General features: G+C 44.5%; 1 protein-coding gene across 1 annotated transcript in view; it reads left to right on the forward strand.

Moving 5' to 3' along the window:
• The first annotated feature begins 5,878 nt into the window (after window positions 1-5,878).
• Atp8b4 (ATPase phospholipid transporting 8B4 (putative)) overlaps window positions 5,879-19,989 on the forward strand; it is a 135,516-nt gene continuing 121,405 nt past the window's right edge. The window contains exons 1-3 of the mRNA XM_048331703.1: window positions 5,879-6,136; window positions 12,205-12,394; window positions 14,341-14,541. The gene's annotated coding sequence lies outside the window, so the exon portion shown is untranslated. The remainder of the gene's footprint in view (window positions 6,137-12,204; window positions 12,395-14,340; window positions 14,542-19,989) is intronic.

A 19,989-nucleotide genomic window follows, 5' to 3' on the forward strand; every position in this document is an offset into this window, starting at 1 on the left:
TAATTTAACTTTTTAAAAAAGACACATTGTTTTCAAAGCATTGAATTTAACTTCCTCTCCCACTTTGTGTTGTGTATGTGCTAGGGCTTGAACTCCGGGTGGCACTGCCCCTGAGCTCTTTTCTTTTCTTTTTTTTTTTTTGAGTATTAATAATTTTATAAAATTGCTAATATAAAATTAAGATGACAAATTCATAACATTTCCATCTAAAAACAACAAGAAGCTTAAAAATCCAATAGAAAGGGAAAATCAATTGCAGTAGTAATAAACATGCAAGGTTCACTGGATGATTTTAAAACATTATCGAAGAGTCCAACAGAAGAACTTATAACATGCAAATGTAAAACCTCATTCTTGAATTGGAAACTGTCTTATAAATAAGAATTGGAATTGAATTGGAATTTTTTAAATTAAATTTTATTGACAAAGTGATGTACAGAGGGGTTACAGTTACACAATAAGGTAGTGAGTACATTTCCCATCATATTTGTTACACCCTCCCTCATTTTTTCCCCTTTCCTAGTTCAGATAAGCATATATACAATATCCAGTGTACCAAAATCATATACAGCAACCACCTGGGGTACGCCACAGGAAATTCACCTAGCACGTAAAACCCAATGACAACAATAAAATCCTCCAGTTTCCATCTCTTGGAGTTCATCTTGCTTAGCCTCATCCTATATAATCATATGTAAGTAGCTGTTGAGCTCTTGTGAACCTGATAGGTCTATCCCAGACCTTTTTATACTTATTCAGTAGTTGTTTGGTTTTAGAGACATAATTTTTCTTTCTTTTTTTCTCTACCACTTGAGCCACAGTGCCACTTCTGGCTGTTTTCTATATATGTGGTGCTGGGGAATCGAACCCAGGGCTTCATGTATTCGAGGCAAACACTCTTGCCACTAGGCTATATTCCCAGCCCCCTAGAGACATAATGTAAAGTCGCTGACCAAAACATGTGGAAATACCATTTATAAAGAAGTTTGTTGTTTTGCAGACATGATCTCTACTTTTCTTCCCCCCCCACACCCCCGCAACAACCACATATCAGAGAGACCAACCATGCGCCTTTGTTCTCTGTGCTCTAGGCTTGTGTCACCTGAGCTCTTTTGCTCTACTGCTGAGCCACAGCACCACTTCCAGCTTTTTTGGTGATTCATTGGAGTCTCTAAGAGTCCCATGGACTTTTCTGCCAGAGACTAGGCGACTAATCTTTTTTTTTTTTTTTTTGCCAGTCCTGGGCTTTGGACTCAGGGCCTGAGCACTGTCCCTGGCTTCTTTTTGCTCAAGGCTAGCACTCTGCCACTTGAGCCACAGCATCACTTCTGGCCATTTTCTGTATATGTGGTGCTGGGGAATCGAATCCAGGGCTTCATGTATACGAGGCAAGCGCTCTTGCCACTAGGCTATATCCCCAGCCCGTAGGCGACTAATCTTGAACAGGGGACTGACCTTGAACAGCGGTGCTCAGATCTCAGCCTCCTGAGTAGCTAGGATTGCAGGCATGAGCCACAGATAAAACCCTAGCTGAAACCCTCTTTGTACAAGATAGCAATAATAGCAGATACTGAGCTGGAAGATCCAAATGCAGGCTTGTGGCCATCGTTGCTTATTCTTACCACTAACAGTGACTTACAAAGACAGCCCTAGTACTTTTCACAGTGGGTTCCAGGTGTCACTACCAAGTCACAGTGCCAGCTCTCCTTGCCAGTCCCAAGGGCTTCCTGAAAGGAAAATTGTCCCAGAAGAACCACAGACCATAGACAAAGTCACGTAGAGCAAAGAGTTTATTGCCAGCAGGACCAGCAAGGCCAAGTTCCCACAGAGGAGAGGAAAATGGCTCCTGAACTCTCTTTTGGGGGGTCTTTATACCCTCATGCAACTAAGGTGGGAGGTGCTCCGCCTGCCCCTCAGGTAGCCAAGGGCGGAGTCGCATTGCCAAGGGCAGAACTTTTGGGCCGGGGGACATCTATAAGCTTACACTTCCCACCTCATTGTTTCTCAGATTTGTTCCTCCGGCCAACCCACTCCCTGGCTGCCCAGGCATCTCTCGTGGTAAATAAAAGCACCAGGGTTGAACAAAGGCACCAGCACCAGAGAATAGTCACATCCAGGACCCTGCAGCCACCGCCGGGGACTCAGTGCCCAGCACCAGTTGAGGAGAAAGAAACCAAGTGCAGTAGCTGATATAACCCGTAGGCGAGCCAGCTATGGAAGCACGGTAAGCGTCAAGGAAAGGAAGGAGAGAAAAACTTATTTATCTGAAGAAAGAAGAAATACAAGCGTGGGAAGAAGAAGAATGGTGAGGAAGAGAAAAGAGTGGACTAAAAATTAAATATTAAGCTGGGCACTGGTAGCTCACGACTTTCATTTCATCCTAGCTACACAGGAGGCTAAGATCTGAGGATTGCAGTTCAAAGCCAGCCTGGGCAGGAAAGTCTGTGAGACTCTTATCTCTAATGAACCACCAAGAAACTGGAAGTGGAGCTGTGTGTGGTTCAAAGTGGTAGAGCATTAATTGAGCAAAAGAGCTCAGGGACAGCACCCAGGCCCTGAGTTCAAGCTGCAGGACCAAAAAACACATAAAAATTAAAAAAAAAAGTGATAGGTATACTGGTCACTCAATTCCATTACTCAAGTGGGCTGAGGCAGAGATAGGAAGTTGGAGCCCAGCCTAGACCTTACAGCAAGAACTTGTCTTGAAGAAGGAAACGGCACAGGACAGGAATAAGAAAATTGATATGAAAAGAAAAAGATGAGAGAAAAAATAGAAAAGATAAAGAAATTAGCTGGGTGCTGGTGCTTCATACCTATAATCATAGCTATTCAGGAGGTGGAGATTTGAGGATCGAAGTTGAATGGTAGCCCAAGTAGAAAAGTTGCATGAGACAATCTTAACTTCAATTGACCACCCAAGAGTTTGTGGTTCAAATGGTAGAATGCCAGCCTTGAGTGAAAAGCCAAGTGAGAGCTGGAGGCCCTGAGTTCAAACCCCAGTAAACACTGCACATTCACCTTTCTCCTCTCTCTCTCTCACACACACACGTACACACACATACACACACGAAATTATATAAAAAAAATAAAAATTATGTGTTAAGGTTTAACTGATAGGTCTGATCAGAAAAGTATAGGAAAACAACCAAACAATAACAAAAAATAGACAACACCTAGGAGGGGGGAAAATAGAATTAAGGAAACGTAAAATAGTGTAAAAAGAAGCTAGGTTTCAGGGGCTGGGAATGTGGCTTAGTGGTAGAGTTGCTTGCCTAGCAATGCATGAAGCCCTGGGTTCAATTCCTTAGCACCACATAAACAAAAAAAGCCGGCAGTAGCTCTGTGGCTCAAGTGGTAGAGTGCTAGCCTTGAACAAAAAGAAGCTCAGGGACAGTGCTCAGGCCCTGAGTTCAAGCCCCAGGACTGGCACCCCCCCCCCCAAGGAAAAATAAAGCAAAAAGCTAGGTTTCAAGTCCTGGAGTGAGGCCAGTCATGGTTCATGGTCCCACCTTGGGAGCTAGCTGTTAATTTTCATTGAAGCACTTTTCTCTGTGCTCACAATGGTTAGGGAACCCCCCTCCCCCCAAAAAAAGAACATGGTCTCTGGGCTATTTGGCTTGTTGTCTTTTCCTTGGTGACATTCACCTAGCAGCAGGCATGTGTGGTTGGTTTGTGGGCAGAGCCGGCTGTGATTAGGCTGCCCTCCTCCTCTGGGAGGGGTGGGGCCGCTTGTGAGCTTTGTATTGGCTGCTCATGGGCCTTCGACTGTCTGATTGTGGGACCGGGAAGTTCCTCAGCAACCTGCACCAGGACAGAGTGCGCCCCAGGTCTCCTGTGTTGCCCAAACAGAGATCCTTCTTGCCATCACGCCTTCCTTACACCAGGACTCTCACATAGCTAGCTTCCTGACCCATCACCCCAAACAGAAAGCCCCCTCCCCTCCTCCCTGCAACACGCACCCACCCTCCTGCTTCCAGGCAGCCTCCCCTCTCTGACTCTGCAGAGGCTCTCACTTTTACTCTGGCTTGCCCAGTCTTAAATCCTCTTATTACATTTCCTGCACTGCCGGAATGACGGGTGCTTCCCTCCACGCCCAGCTCTTTGTTTGTTTAGATGGGGTGGGGGGATTCTTATGAACTTTGGCCTGTGCTGGTCTTGAATGTCACTCCTCCTGATTTGAGCCTCCAAATAGCTAGGCACTGTGCCTGGTTATGTGCTTCCTAAAAAAAAACATAGTATTTGTCTTTCTGAATCTGGCTTGTTTTGCTTAATACAATGATATCTAGTTCTACCATCATTTCATTCTTCATGACTGAATAATCCACTGTATATCATATAATCAACTATATGTGTGTGTATATATGTATATATATGTACATGTACATTCAGGGATTTTATCATGAGAGATGTTGATTCTTGTCGGAGGCTTTTTCTGGATCTATTGAAAGGATTATGTAATTTTCCCCCTTTATTCTCTTTGTGTGTTGCATTACATTGTTTGATTTGCATATGTTAAAGTATGCTTGCACCCCTGGAGTGAGAGGAACTTGACCATGGTATTTGGTCTTTTTAATGTACTGTTGAATTTTGTTTGCAAGTATTTTGTTGAGGATTTTTGTGCCTATCCCCACCAAGGAACTTAGTCTATAGTGTTCTTCTTCCTTTTTGTGAAATATCTGTTTAAGTGGTTGAAGACCTCTTGGTTCAACTTTGGTAGGCCATATACATCTAGAAATTTTCTTCTGCACTTTCCAGTTTATTAGGATAGAAATCTTTGAAGTACTTTCTGAATTTCCATGACGTTTGTGGTGATAATTCCTTTTCTCATCTCTAGTGTTATTTATTTGGGTCTTTCTCCACTGTCTTTTTGTTAGTTTGGCTAAGGGTTTGTCGATTGTGTTTATCCTTCCAAAATCTACTTTTTGTTCTCACTGATTTTGTTTTTTCTGTCCAAGACCAGGGCTCAAACTTACTATCTGAAGCTTTATGCTCATTGGAGCCATGCCTCCAGTCCCTTAGTTACTCTTCATATTGTTCTTTTAATCACCATTTTGTTAATTTCTGTCTTGATCGCTGCTCTTTCTTCCCATCTGCTTGGGGCATTGCTCACCCAGTGCACCATGAGGTTACTTATTTGAAATCTTTTGTTGTAATCAAGACCCTCATTGCTACAAGCTTCCCTCCTAGTGACACCTTTGCTGTTACCTAAGGTTGTTACAAATGAGGGGTTTTTCTTCATAAAAACAAATTTCCTCGACACAAAGGTGACTTTTCAGAGCTTGTATGTCTATAGTTTCTTAGAGTAAGAAGCTCAAAATAATCTTTTGGGTAAAGAGGCATGTTGTAGGGTTGGTACACCTGACCCCTGTCAACTCTTCCTCTATTTCCATTAATTCAATTACCCTACCGTGATGCTGTTTCCAATAAGCATGATCTTAATTCGATCTACTGTTTTATTTTTATGTACTTCATGTTTCTTTCTTGTCTTTTTTTTTTTTTTTTTGTCAGTCATGGAGCTTTTCCCTGAGCTTTTTGGCTCAAGGTTAGTGCTCTACCACTTTGAGCCACAGCTCTATTTCTGGTATTCTGGTAGTTGGAGATAAGAGTCTCACAGATTTTCTTGCCTGGGCTGGCTTTGAACCTCCATCCTCAGCTCTCAGCCTCCACAGTAGCTAGGATTACGTGAGCCACCCATGCCCTGGTTTTCTTTTTTATCTTCAGGATTATTTTTTTTTCCTGTTGCTTTAAAGTCTTTTAAACTTGGCTTCTCGTTGCCAGTTTCACAACACCTCAGACTGGGTAAATGATATACTTTTTTTTTGAAGGGTTTATTTTGGTTCACTGTGGTGGGCAAAGGGCATAGGGGCCATGTCAGGTGATAATGTTCATGCTGGCAGAGCCCCAAGGGCATAGGGCCTGCCCGGCTGTGATCATGTACTTGTTCTTCTTGCCACCAAGATTCAGTCTTGGGGCTATACCTCAAGACTTCAGTCCTAATCAGTTCCTAATTCTAAGCACCATAGTCAGATTATTCCTTCCCTCTTAATACCTTATACTGGGGATTAAGCTCTTCTTCAGGAAAGATGAATCATATTCAAGTCATAGCCTAAAGCCTTGTTCAATCTTTCTTCTCCAGGTGGAGAATTTTATTCTTTCATTTGCAATGTGTTTGTGGTTAAGAATTTTCTGGTTTATTGTATTACTACTTTAAATGTATGTCATCCACTTTTTTTTTTTTGGCTCTGGTCCTGGGACTTGAACTCAGGGCCTGGGTGCTGTCCCTGAGCTTCTTTTTGCTCAAGGCTAGCACTCTACCACTTGAGCTACAGGGCCACTCCCAGCCTTTTCTGAGTAGTTTATTGGAGATAAGAGTCTCATGGAGGGCTGGGGATATAGCCTAGTGGCAAGAGCGCTTGCCTCATATACATGAAGCCCTGGGTTCGATTCCCCAGCACCACATATACAGAAAAATGGCCAGAAGTGGCGCTGTGGCTCAAGTGGCAGAGTGCTAGCCTTGAGCAAAAAGAAGCCAGGGACAGTGCTCAGGCCCTGAGTCCAAGGCCCAGGAATGGCAAAAAAAAAAAAAAAAAAAAGAGTCTCATGGACTTTCCTGTTGGGGCTGGCTTCCAACTGCAATCCTCAGATCTCACCTCTGAATAGCTAGAATTACAGGTGTGAGCCACTTAAATTTCCAGGTACAATAGCCCTGTTTTCTTCCTTCCTTTTTTTCTTACCTTTTTTCCCTTCCCTCCCCCCCCTCCCTCCCTTCCTTCCTCCCTTCCTTTCTGTTGGTCCTGAGGCTTTGGTGCTGTTTCTTAGCTTCCCCCCCACCCCCCTCTTTTTGTTCATGTTAGTGCTTTTCCACTTGAGCCACAGCTCCATTTTCAGCTTTTGGGGTTAATTGGAGATATGAGTCTCACAAACTTTCCCTGCTCAGGTTGGATTTGAACTGTAATCCTCATATTTTTGCCTCCCGAGTCACTAGGATTGCAGTGTGAGCCACCAGCACCAGCTTGCCTTCCTTCCTTCCTTCCTTCCTTCCTTCCTTCCTTCCTTCCTTCCTTCGTTCCTTCCTTCCTTCGTTCCTTCCTTCCTTCCTTCCTTCCTTCCTTCCTTCCTTCCTTCCTTCCTTCCTTCCTTCCTTCCTTCCTTCTTTTTCTTGGCCAGTCCTGGAGCTTGCCTCAGGGCCTGAGCACTGTCCCTGGCTTCTTTTTGCTCAAGGCTAGCACTCTACCACTTGAGCCGCAGTGCCACTTCTGGCCATTTTCTGTATATGTGGTGCTGGGGAATCGAACCCAGGGCTTCATGTATACAAGGCAAGCACTCTACCACTAGGTCACATTCCCAGCCCCAGCTTTCGTTATTTCTTTCCCTCATATTGACTCATTTTTTTTTTTTGGCTTTTTTTTCTTGTGTCTTGTATCGAATTTCATTCCAACAAACGGGATTATTATTACAATCACCTCTTTTTTTGAGCTTATTATGATTATTTGCTATAACTCTAAGCAGTTCCTCTGTCACGGTCTCCTTACCACCCGAGTGGTATCTGTTCCAGATAGGAATTTGGTTTCACCACGTGCAGTCTCGCACACCCCTGCTTCATTGCAATTCTAGCACTCTACCTAGAAAAACAAGTCTGGACCCGATTTCAAAAGAAGGGGAGAGGTCAGGGGTCTAAGATCAGGTCAGATGTCACTCACAAATGAGTTGTTTTTTCTGTCTTCTGACTTGGAGCTCACTCTCCAATGGCTACCATGTTTTATGCATATGATATGTCCCAGAAAAATAATTTTGGACCAAATAGGTTCCTGGCAGATCTGGCTAACTGATCTCTCAAGCGGAATCTACAAGTGTGTCAGAATTGCTCATTATGCACTACTCTAAGCTGTCACCACTAAATTACATGAGAATTGACCTAGGAGATATCAGTTGTGTTTATCATCTCAGTAGCATTGATCTGGGGTCGGACAGTGAAATTACTTAGAAAGCTTTTTAAATGGTATGGTATATTTCTTATTTTTACAATGCTAGAAATCAAGGCAAGGGTTCTGTCCCTGAGCTATGTCCCATACCCCTATATTGTCATTCTGTATGTCCATCTGTCTGTCTGTCTTTGTGCTGATACTAGGGATTGAATTCAAGGCCTCATGTTCTCACTTGGCTTTTTCTGCTCAAGTCTGGTGCTCTACTACTTGAACCACACCTCTACTTTTGGATTTTTGCTGATTAGTTGGAAATAAGGGTCTCCTGGACTTTTCTGCCTAGGCTGGTTTTGAACCACGATCCTCAGATTTCAGCCTCCCAAATAGCTAGTATAACAGGCCTGAGCTCCTAGTCCCCTGCTTTATTATTTATTATCTTTTTGAGATACATATTAAAGCACTTTTGGGGTTAAATAATGGAATATTTGAGAGCTAATTGTAGAAATTGTGACTTCTCTCTTTCTAAATACTTTTATATTGATTACTTAAAAGATGAGTATTTTCTTTTTGGCCAGTCCTGGGGCTTGAACTCAGGGCCTGAGCACTGTCCCTGGGCTTCTTTTTGCTCAAGGCTAGCACTCTGCCACTTGAGCCACAGTGCCACTTCTGGCTTTTTCTATATATATGTGGTGCTGAGGCATCGAACCCAGGGCTCCACATATTCGAGGCAAGCACTCTTGCCACTAGGCCACATTCCCAGCCCAAGATGAGTATTTTCTACTGACAATAGAATTATAATACTTGGGAAACTAACAGTTATTACAAGTCTGTTTTTTTTTAACATTGTACTCAATAGATCGTTATCTAAGTCCCTCATCACATTTTGCCCATAACTTTAATAATGGTTTATCTTAGTTTGTGCGGCTCTAGCAGCACACCCACGACTGTGCAGTTTATAATGAACTGGACTTCTTTTCTTCTTCTGAAGGCTGGTTGTTCAGGATCGAGGTGCTAGCAGGTGAGTTTGTTGGTAGGGCGTAACAGGGGAGGGATGGGGTGTCTTCATTGGGTGGAAGGCAGACAGACAGAGGGGTAGTTATGTACTTCACAAAGCTCCTTTTTTAAAAAAAGAAATTAATTTACTTTATTGTTATTATAGAGGTATACAGAGGGTTACAATCACTTCAGGTGATGGATACATTTCCTTTGGGCTCTTTGGTTCCCTCATTGTCTTCCAAGCCCTCCCTAACCATTCTCCCCTTCCCCCCCCACCCCCACATTCTCACCACATCGCTATGTCCGGTGAGCTCCACTACTGCACTTTGTTACCCCTTTTCCCTCAAGTTTCTGTGCCCTCCCCCCGCCCTCCCGAGGATATACATGTGAATACACCATACATAAGGTAAAGAAGACAGAATCACCGAAAACTAAGAACTACAAAAAAAAAAAAAAAAAAAAGAGAAGTCTTTTGTTCCCATATCTTGGAGTTACTAATTTAGATAAGTATGAACGGGCACTTGGGCATTGCACCTTTGTGTTTCTCTCCTGGGAGTATCCTCTTTTAGTCTTACTGCATGTGAGTACTCTAGAATCCTGTGTAACAGATCACATCCCAGTGCATTTTAGATCTCACTTCTGCCTATCGAAGAGAACACGTGCTGTTTGTCTCTCTGAGCTTGGCTTACCACACTTAACATGCTTTGTTCTAGTTCCATTTCCCTGCAAATGACATTGTTCTTTCTAAGGCTGTATAAAATGTCATTGTGGGTCGGTACCACACACTTTGGATCCAGACATCTATTGTGGGCCCTCTGTGCTGTGTGCATATCTTGGCTGTTGTGAATAGTGCAGCAATGAACATGGGTGCATAGGTGTCCTTATTATATCCTGGCTGGGGATGATCAGGGTAGATATGCCCAGAAGTGGTACGGCTGGGTTGTAGGGCAGGTCCATGACAAAACCTCTTTTATCAGATCTTTCTCATGAGGAAGGGGCCTTCGTGACTGATTTGTCTTTGAAAGGCCCTACATCTAGGCACTATTTCACTAATAACACCTAAATTGTGGAGGGAAAAATATTCAAATTACAAGCAATTTCTTTTATAGCACTAAAAAAAAAATCCAGGCCAAGATTACACCTGTAATCCTAGCTAGTCAGGAGGTTGTGATCTGAGGATCTTGATTAAAAGCCAGTCCAGATAGGAAAATCCCTGCGAGTCTTATCTCCAATTAACCAGCAAAAAGCCAGAAGTGAAGCTGTGGCTCAAGTGTTAAAGCACTAGCCTTGAGTAAAACAGCTATAGGACAGTGCCCCGTCCTGAGGACCAGTACACACAAAACCCAAAAGCTCATCGGGATCATCTGCCTTTTGTCTCCTTAATCAAGAGAAGTTCCTTAGTCATTTTTTTGTGTGCGGGGTGTCTTTCATGGCATTGATATTTTTGCTGTCTAGGCCAGTGATATGTTTGTCAATTTAGGTTTGATTACAGTTGTAACCATTAGTGCTGGGCTTGATTCTTCTTCTTCTTCCTCCTCCTCCCTCCCCCTCCTCCTCCTCCCTCCCCCTCCTCCTCCTCCCTCCCCCTCCTCCTCCTCCTCTCTCCCCCTCCTCCTCCTCCTCCTCCTCCTCCTCCTCCTCCTCCTCCTCCTCCTCCTCCTCCCTCCCTCCCCCCCCCCCCCCCCCGTCCTGGAGCACTGTCCCTGGCTTCTTTTTGCTCAAGGCTAGCACTCTGCCACTTGAGCCACAGCGCCACTTCTGGCCTTTTCTATATATGTGGTGCTGAGGAATCGAACCCAGGGCTTCATGTATACGAGGCGAGCACTTTACCACTAGGCCACATTCCCAGCCCTTGATTTTCTTTTGTTTCTGACAATTTGGAAGGTATAGAAGTATTAATTCTTTTGTGCACAAGGCCTCAAATTTTAAATGGTTTTCTAATGGTTGGACCACTGTTTTCTGTTGTTGGCACACCTACAGGCACCTGCTATGGTGTGAAAGAGGGAAGGGAAAGGTCTGTCCTGATGAGCAGTCAGTAAGGTAGGGGGCCTAACTAACATCGTCATCCGCATTTCTGAGTATGTCCACTAGATGGCAGAAATACACCAAGAATATAATTTCCTTCTACATTTACTCAGAACATGGTTTCCCTTCCAATGCAGAAATCTTTTAAATGGACTAATGTCAATTTAACCTTTAATTTTTTGTGTTGTTTCTGCCCTGCAGCTCAAACTCAGGGCTTGGGTGCTGTCCTTGAGATTCTATTTATTTTTTTTTTGTTCAAGGCTAGTGCTTTACAATTTGAGCTACAGCTCCATTTTGAGCTTTTTTGGTACTTAATTGGAGATAAAAGTTTCATGAACTTTCCTGCCTGGGCTGACTTTGAACTAGTATGCTTAGATTTCAGCCTCTAGAGTAGCTAGGATTACACTCAGCAATTCAGAGTTGTTTGTGTGTGTGTGTGTGTGTGTGTGTGAGAGAGAGAGAGAGTTGTGGGACTTGAACTCAGGACCTGGGCGCTACCTCTGAGTTCTTTTGCTTAAGGCTAGTGCTCTATCACTTGGAGCCATAGCAGCACTTCCAGTTTTCTGGAGATTAATTGGAGATAAGAGTCTCACGGACTTTCCTGCCCAGGCTGGCTTTGAAGTGCCATCCTCAGATCTCAGCCTCCTGAGTAGCTAGGATTACACACGTGAGCCACCAGCTCTCACCTTTTTTTTTTTTTTTTTTCTAACTAAGGAGTTGAAGTCAACTTTTTGGACGCAGAGGCTGCAGTAGAGTTTGGACCTCCTGGTTGTGTTGTTACTGTGATGCCCTCCCATGCTAGAGTTTAAACAGGACCACCCGTCCCTACTCTCAGCCCAGGATTTATAGGGCCGTGTGTCTGAAGCACGGGGTGGCCTGGACTTGTTTGCACCAACATCATCATCATGTGTTCTGTCAGATTTGTCAAGGACTTGAAAGCTCCCAGGTCTCCAGACCTTGCGACGATGGGTATGTTTAATCATGGCAGAAACGAAAGGAAAGGGTGCTATGTAAAAACCACGCATTGTCGGTGCCTCACACTTGCAGCCGGTGTGCCTATAAAATGTCTGGATGCGGATTGGTCCTTGGATGGGTGATAGATTGGCTGACCCCCCCCCCCCCCACTCCCATTGTCTTGGTGTACATGATCGGAATGTCCTGTCCTGCTTGTTTTCCTTTCCTAAATGAATGATGTTCAATGGGCAAGGGGGAACCAATTCACTTCCTTCCTTCCTTCCTTCCTTTTTTTTTTTTTTTTAAGTGACCAGATGTCCCACGTGGGAGACCGAGGCTTTGTGACATGGCATGAAGAACACAGAAGAGGCCGCACCGATGGCGGCCCTGGAGTCCTGGCTTCCAAGCCCGACTCTGCCACTTTGCTGGGAGCCCACTGGAGGAGCTAGCTGGGCCTCAGTTTACCTCTTGTGTAAATGGGAGCTGTAATAATAATGGTAGGTATACCTCATCAAGATGTATCAAACAAAACAATATATGCCTAGTATTTGAAAGCATGATGAATATTTTTTTTGGTACACACACATACATGTGCATACACACACATGGTGTTTTGTTTTGCCAGCTAAAGTCCTGTGTTCCTTTTTCTGTCTTTAAAAATATATATATATATATCTTGAGGGGCTAGGAATATGGCCTAGTGGTACAGTGCATGTGTGAAGCCCTGGGTTCGATTCCTCCGCACCACATATATAGAAAAAGCTGGAAGTGGCTCTGTGGCTCAAGTGGTAGAGTGCTAGCCTTGAGCAAAAGGAAGCTCAGGGACAGTACCCAGGCCCTGAGTTCAAGCCCCAGAACTTGAAATAGTTGTACAAAGGGTTTCCATTTCATCCATCTCTTCGTGTGTGTAATACATGTTGACAAATGTCACTCTTCCCCCCTCCTTCCCAGGCTGTCCTTCCTAGCCCGAGTGCCCAAGGTCCGTTTTCACCCATGTCCATTGACTACTGTGACTGCATTTGCCCGTCCTTCGGTCTCCACCCATCCTTCCCATCTTATAATGCCCGCCTCCACCTCCTCAGACGAGATATGTGTGTGTGGTACTTTGAACAACTCTATCCCTCTATTACATTCCCTCCACTTCCCTTATACTTTTTTTTTTTTTTTTTGGTGCCAGTACTGGGGCTTGAACTCTGGGCCTGGGCACTGTCCCTGAGCATTTTCTCAAGCCTACCCTTGAGCCACGGCTCCTCTTCCAACTTCCTGTGGTTCATTAGAGAAAAGAATCTCAGGGACTTTTCCTGCCCGGACTGGCTTCCAACTCCTGAGAAGCTGAGATTACACATGTGAGCCACTAGCTCTGGGCTCAATACTACTCTTTTTTAAAAATTGAAAACCTAATTGTGATACACTAGAGATACATAATACGGTTTATCACTGCCAGTTCAGATTGTTTTCTCTCTTGCGGATGTATGGAAGGGAGAGACTTCATTTTAGAGGGGCAGAAAGTCAATGGATGGTTATATGTGGAGATTCTAGAACTCAACTGCCAGGTTAAAATTCTGGGTGTGGTAGACAGCTCTTAGATGCCTTGTCACATACCCCTCACAGGCAAGGGGAGGACCACTGTGACATCAACACTGGCTGTTTCTTAGAATTCCCTCGGGCTTTTGTACTGCATCCAGTGGTATGTCCCCATTCTCATGGCTACCCAGCACTTCAGAGTGTGGCTTTATTTGGATGTAGATGTTTTTGCAGATGGCAACCAGGTTGTACTAGATTAGGATGGGCCCTAAATCCAATGGCCAGTGGCCTTCTTAGAAGGTCATGGGATGACACAGAGGAGAAGCTCAGGGAGAAGTACCCATGAGGACAGAGGCAAAGTCTCGCATCTACAATCAGGTGTCAAGAAGTAGGACAAGGGCTGGGAATATGGCCTAGTGGTAGAGTGTTCGCCTCATATACATGAAGCCCTGGGTTTGATTCCTCAGCACCACATATATAGGAAAAGCGGGAAGTGGCGCTGTGGCTCAAGTGGTAGAGTGCTAGCCTTGAGCAAAAAGAAGCCAGGGACAGTGCTCAGGCCCTGAGTTCAAGGCCCAGGACTGGCAACAAAAACAAAACAAATAAATAAGTAAACAAAGAAGTAGGACAAACTAACAGAAGTCAATAGTTGTCAGGCCCAGAGCACATTCTTGCCCAGAACCTCTCGAATGAACCAACTTGGCCAACACCTTGATTTTTGGACTTGTAGTCTTCCCCAAATCAGAGAATAAGTATGTGCTGTTTTAAACCAACCCAGTGTGGTACTTGGCTTCGGCTGCCCTGGGAACTCACTAGAGTATGGTTGGTATGACTCCGACTCTTGACGTTATCATCGTGAACTTGAACTTGAGCCTGGACACAGAAGGGGAAAGCGTTTTCACGTCTGTTGTCTTTGCAGGATGGGCAGAAAAGGGTCACGGGAGGAAGAGAAGAGCTGCTGAAAAGCCGGAACGGCGGCCTGCTAAGGAGGAAAAGAAATGGAATGGGATGAGGAGGTGTTCAAAGAGCTTGAGTGTCTGGCGGCTCCCACGTCTTGAAAGTTCTGAAATGGCAAGAAATGATCCAGATCGGACCCATTGTTCCTCTCCTCTCTTTTCTGGTAAGTGCTCTTACTTCTGGAAGAACTTATGATGTCAATCTATAAAGAATAGAGGCCAAATAACTCTCCGGGGTACTTGTTCTGTGTGAAGAAGGCCCCATCCTGCCCGAGAGCCAGAGCTGCATCTGCTATTTTGGGAGAATATTTTTCTGTCCCTGGTGCCAACCGTCCATTCCAGGACTGAGTTTTGGCTGGGGGAGCCTTTGTTTGGAAGTGAGCTTTGAGGAGGATGGCCACAGTGAAGGAGGCCGATTGTCGGGCTTGGGGGAAGGCTGTCTGGTTGAAAGCTAGGTCATCTAATTCTAGAACACATGGCACAGAAATGCATGTGAACAGGCAAGTTGAATGCGAATCATCTCGTTGTGGTGAATGGGTTTACGTTGAGAGAAACACTAGATGACATGGCTGCTTAAGTCTGAGCCCTGGATAAAAAGACCAGGGTACAATCAGGAGCTGGTCCCCAAAGATGAATTTAAACATCCAGAAATTTGGTAGGTCTGTTAGTCTATCTGTCGGTCTGTCTATCTCTATCTGCCTGCCTGTTTGTCTATCTACCTATCTACCTGTCTACCTATTCATTATCTGTCTCTTTATCTACCTATCTACCTACTTATCTATCTACCTATTATCTATGAACCTGTGTATCTCTATTTGCACACATGTATGTAGACACACACACACACACACACACACACCATACCAATTTGAGGCTAGAGTTGTGGCACAAGATCTGAGTTCAAAACTCAGTACTGCAAACTAACTTGAAAATTGAGAATGTGGCTTAGTGGTAGAGTATTTGCCTAGCATGCATGAGTCCCTGGGTTTGAGTCTTCGGTACCACATAATAACAACAAAGAATAAGAACTATCAGCTTAATTTTAATGTAGTGCTACATTTATGTTACTTTTAGTTGGTTTTCAATTCCTGAATTTTTATTTTTGTGTACTGGGGCTTGAACTTGGGGCCTGGGAGCTATCTCTGAGTTTTTTGTGCTCAAGACTGGCATTCTACCACTTTCAGGTTTGTTTGATTTTCTTTCTTTTTTTGGGGGGGGGGGGGTGGTTACCTGGACATAAGAGTTTCATGGACTTCTCCTGCCAGGGTTGGCTTGGAACCATGATCCTCAGATCTCAGCCTCCCGAGTAGCTGGGATAACAGGCATGAACCACCAGCTCCTGGCTGAAACTTTAGTAGTAGGGGAAAACTCATGTAAGTCCAGGTCCCTATCTGTGGCCTCCCCTTGAAAGCAGTTGTCATCCGGAGGATGGGGAATCCCATAGAAGACATAGCAGTGCCCACAGTGGGCTGGGGTTTTTTTGTTGGCCAATGTGAAGAAAGCTACTGTCTCTCACGGAAGGTCAGTTCACCAACAGGAAGTAACCAGCGGGGAATCTGGGGGCAGCTGCGTTAACGTGACCTTTTCTCCTGAACGTCAGCCCCCAGCCCCTCATGGAAAAGTGGTCGGGAAGACACAAACCACAAGAGATGTTTATTTTCCTTTTAGAAACTCAAGATTGTGAGGTGGGTCCACAGGTGTGGTGGACCTGCTTGCGAATGGGGAGATTGAGTTGGTTTCAGGCAGGAAAAGAGAAAAGGGCCTAATGGCCTGTGCGTGTGAAGCGAGTAAGAGGGGCGAAGGTGGGGTGGTGGTGGCGGGGGAGGGGGGCCAGTGGAGAAGGAAGTGAGGTGTGAAAAGCAATTTCCTGGGGTTCTGGAAGGAATTATTAAAACGTATTTGGATGGCATTGTGTGTGTGTGTGTGTGTGTGTGTGCGCACGTGCGAGATTTTATGGTAGACTCAAATAGCTGGAAAGGGTTGCCTCTTTCTGGTGTTTATTTTTTTTTAATTTAAAATTTAAAAAAAATTTTGGTGTCGGTCCTGGGGCTTGAACTCAAGGTCTAGGTGTTGTCCCTGGAGTTTTTTGTTTTGTTTTGTTTTGTTTTTTGCTCAAGGCTAGTGCTCTACCACTTGAGACATAGCCCCACTTCTGGCTTTTGGGTGGTTCACTGGAGCTAAGAGTCTCGTGGACTTTTCCTCTGTGAGCTGGCTTTGAACCACAATCCTCAGCTCTCAGCCTCTTGAGTAGCTAGGATTATAGGCTTTGTTTTAAATATGTTAAAGAAGGCTGGGAATATGGCCTAGTGGCAAGAGTGCTTACCTCGTATACATGAAGCCCTGTATTTGATTCCCCAGCACCACATATATAGAAAATGGCCAGAAGTGGTGCTGTGGCTCAAGTGGCAGAGTGCTAGCCTTGAGCAAACAAGCCAGGGACAGTGCTCAGGCACTGAGTCCAAGCCCAGGACTGGCAAAAAAAGAAATATGTTAAAGAGATTGAGTCCTTAGCATGCAAGAAAGAGTATTATCAGTCTTGTTTCCAGAAACTTGTAGTTTGGGGCTCCTGTGGATTTTTTTTTTTTTTTTTTTTTTGCCAGTCCTGGGCCTTGGACTCAGGGCCTGAGCACTGTCCCTGGCTTCTTCCCGCTCAAGGCTAGCACTCTGCCGCTTGAGCCACAGCACCGCTTCTGGCCGTTTTCTGTATATGTGGTGCTGGGGAATCGAACCTAGGGCCTCGTGTATCCGAGGCAGGCACTCTTGCCACTAGGCCATATCCCCAGCCCTCCTGTGGATTTTTTGAAGGGAAAGGCTTTCTTTTTCTGTCTCTATCTTGGCAAAAATCTGAGAGCCCAGTATCAGGGTATTTTAAGAGAGCAGAGTTGACAAAGCACAAGAGATCAGCTTGCTTTGGTTACAGAGACGTCATTACAGCATACTTGATTTCTTGCTGGGTACCAGTGGCTCAAGCCTGTAATCCTAGCTGCTTAGGAGGCTGAGATCTGAAGATCATGTTCAAAGCCAGCCCAGGGAAGAAAAGTCCATGAGATTCTTACCTCCAATTAAGTACCAAAAAACAGCCAGAAGTGGAGCTGTGGCTCAAGTGGTAGAGCACCCCCACCTTGAGCTAGTGGGACAGCATCTAGGCCCTGAGTTCAACCCCTAGGACCGGCATATCAAAAAATGAACAACAACAAAACCCATGCTTGATTTCAGTGCTTTACTGGCAAATATACCACACCTTCTAGGGGGTGGGGGAGGGAAATCCCAAAATGTGTTTAGGCATGCTTAAAAGGAAACCGCTTCTTTCTTTCAATAATAATATAATATAATAATAATAACAATAGACACACCGTGAAGTATTTATCTCACTGCAACTTAGGAAATCAAAACCCTTCAAAGCAATTCCAAACTGAAACACATCAGGTCATTTCCCATGAGCACTTGCTCTCTGGGATCTTGAGGGTTAAGCCCTCCCAAACTCAGCAGTGAAGTGAAGATTGTTGGCCCTTCTTGGCGGGTTAAATGTGGCTTTGGGTTTGGCCTTCTCACCCCTTAGCAGAGCTGAACTCCCTCAGCTTGCAGTGATTTAGAAATCCGGCCCCTTCTCTCTTTTGGGGAACACAGATGAGAGCCCCAAAGATGTTTGTATCTTCAGGGCTGGAAGAAGTCCAGTGAGGAAAGGTTGGTGGTAGCTGGTGGCGCTTCCATTGGTCAAGTCCTTCCTTCTGAATTCTTTTTACTTTTTGTGCTGGTCCTGGGGCTTGAACTCAGGTTCTGGGTTTTGCCTTTCAGGTGTTTTGTTTTGTTTTGTTTTTCCCCCCTCAAGACTAGCACTGTATCACTTAAGTCACAGCACCACTTCCAGCTTTTTTGAGTAGTTTACTGGAGATAAAAAGTCTCACAGACTTTGCTGCCCAGGCTGGGTTTGAATAGTGATCCTCAGATTTCAGCCTCCTGAGTAGCTAGGATAACAGGCATGAGCCACCGGCACCTGGCTGACTTTAGCTTTAAATAAATTAGTATATACATCTATATGTATATATATATATGCATATATGTATATATATTTATTTTTAAAATTTAATTTAAGGAGAGCGTTCCTCCACCAAATCTTTACTGGTAGCAGAATTGTTTTCTTACATCTTCTTCCTCTTCTTCGTCTTTTTCTTTTTCTTTTTTTGTGTGGTAAGATTCCGGTTGCTACCTAGCAACTTCCGGTTGTAAGAAGTGGTCAGAAGCTTATTTTCTTTGCTTTTCATTTTCCTGGAGTTGATCTGAGGTTTTCAAGAATACCCCCTAGAGACACGACTTGTTTTCTGTGTGATTACTACAGCACAGCTTTGCCTTTTTCTCCTTCCCCCGGTCTGGTGGCAGGAACAGATAAGCTGTCTGATGGGTCTGAACTTCCAGAAAAGCCTTTCTCCAGGGCAGAGCGTTGGTTCCAGGGCGAGGTAAGTCAATGCAGACTTGTCCATGCTTTGGGGAGAGATGAAGTTGTTGATTTATTTTGGTTGCTTTCTTCCAGATTTCCTGCTTTGTTGTGCCATTGTCATCTGTGTAGTTGAGATGGAGTAAATAATGTCTCTTATTTCTATCCATATATGTAATCCTGGGGAGGAACGGGTATTGGTTGAGGATGAGTGAGAAGACTAGGTGTTTTGTTTTTGTTTTCATTTGAAATGTCAGGTTTTATTTGGTTAGCATTGCCTATAAATGACCAGGGGGAGGGACATCAGTACATCACTACCCTTTCTTCTTGGTGTGTGGGTCGTGCCCCTGATTTTAGTAGTAACTGGTTTTCTTTTGCTTTCCGAGCTTTCCTTTTGGCCACCTGTTTGAAATCCGGCGCATGCCATGATTCATTCATTCATGCTTCTGAGGAGACAGATTGGTTTTCGGTGCCGAATGTTGTTTTCAGAACAGGAAAATTGTTCCTTGGAGGTTGTTTGATTTTTTTTTTTTTTTGTGTGTGTGTGTGTTCATAGACATGAGGCGGTCTCTAACTTCTCTAACAAGAAGAAATTGGAAGGAAATGTTAATTGGGGGCTGAGGGTTGCTTATTGGCAAGGGACGGAGAAATGAAGGATTTTACACCTGTGCCCCTGAGCAGTTCAGTGTCTCAGGGGCGGCTCCGCAAGGAAGCCAACGTGAACAGCCCCCAGTGAAGCCAGCAACCTCGGCTGACCCGGGTGCCTGCTACCTTGTCCCGCCGTGCACAGACTTTTCATCATGAGGGACCAAGTGATTTTCTTTGTGTGTTTGCAGGAGTGTTGTATCTTGTTCACGTGTAAATTGGAAATTTTTTATTTAGTAGATAAAACTACTGAAGCAAATTGGAAATTGTCACTCTCCTTGGGGGGAAAAAAACACCAAAAAAGAACTAGTCAACCTAGTTTGCCTTGCTTTTCTTTTCCTCCCTTCCTCCCTCTTTTCCTTCTTTCTTTCTCCTTCCTTCTCTCTTTTTCCTTCTTTTCTCACTTTCCCCCTCTCTCTTTCTTTTCGTTTTTTGGCCAGTCCAGGGCATTGAACTCAGGGCCTGAGCACTGTCCCTGGCTTCTTTTTGCTCAAGGCTAGCACTCTGCCACTTGAGCCACAGCACCACTTCTGAC

Source organism: Perognathus longimembris, chromosome 23, assembly GCF_023159225.1.
Source record: "Perognathus longimembris pacificus isolate PPM17 chromosome 23, ASM2315922v1, whole genome shotgun sequence".
NCBI classification, from domain to species: domain Eukaryota; kingdom Metazoa; phylum Chordata; class Mammalia; order Rodentia; family Heteromyidae; genus Perognathus; species Perognathus longimembris.